Here is a 1,152-nt window from a genome sequence, read left to right on the forward strand (position 1 = left end):
TAGAAGGGACAGCCTTTGGCTTTCTTGTATTCCTCCTCTTTCTTTTCAAGGATGGAGTTACTGGAGATTTCTCTTTTTCCTTGATTGATGGCTTAACAATCATATTGACATCTTTATCATCAAAAGACATGATTCTTAGAGAACAGTTATAAACAACTGGTTTTTGTTAGTGGAATTCACAATATCATCAAGCAGTCTTAAGATATAAAAGATATCATAGAGGAAAAAGGAATGTAGGGTTTACAACCTTTAAACAGGTTCGTGGACGCCCAATTCTAAACCCTATAAAGAGTAGAATTGTCGATAATAACCCTTTACTTTATTTGATAGACAGGAAAAACAATCCTAAGAAAAAACACTTTTCCTAAAGCCTGAGCGGTACACAATCTTATCTCTTTTTGATCAGGCACATGAGACAAGATTTACCAAACAACACAATTAATTTGTGCTGTGGTGAACAACAATTTGTCCACCATTTTCCTCTCGAGAGGAATCCTTATACTTCTGTCTATCAAAGCGATTTGACCATACCTTCTTCTCTAATGGTCTTATTTTGTCTTTGGAAACCAACTTCTTAAACGAAGATAAAATCCTACATACCTCAGCAGTCTTCTGATCAAGTTTAAGCTTCCTTGCCAATCGATTTGATCTTCATTAAAGTTTGTTGGCGTGCCTCACTTGATGTTTGTACTTGTAACATCTTGATAGTTCATGAACCTTCTAAGAACAAAACGAGCACGTCAAACTTGTATAGTATTCAGGAATCTGTGGTGTGAAAGCAGCCAGATACATAGTAGATCCTGAAACATTACAAACCAGAGTTTCCAAATGATGGGTCAATTGATTCTTCCAGCTTGATTGGATTCTCTTCTTCACCGAAACCATCAAGGTTGATATATGTATTGCTACAATTATCAAAATCAATGTTTTCACATAGAATACCAACACTTGATTTCCTATCTTCATCAGAATCATAGATCTCAGACATCTCATCGAGTGTTACAGCAAGACCTTTGTTCCCAGTGTATTTTCTACGATTTGGGCACTCGTTTGAAAAATGACCAAAACCTTTACACTTAAAGCATTGTGGCATATCCTCGTCATCAGCCTCGTCAGCATCCCTGTTTTTAGGAGGAACGCGATTGTGGGGTT

The sequence above is a fragment of the Papaver somniferum genome, chromosome 11 (genome assembly GCF_003573695.1).
Source record: "Papaver somniferum cultivar HN1 chromosome 11, ASM357369v1, whole genome shotgun sequence".
Classification (NCBI taxonomy): domain Eukaryota; kingdom Viridiplantae; phylum Streptophyta; class Magnoliopsida; order Ranunculales; family Papaveraceae; genus Papaver; species Papaver somniferum.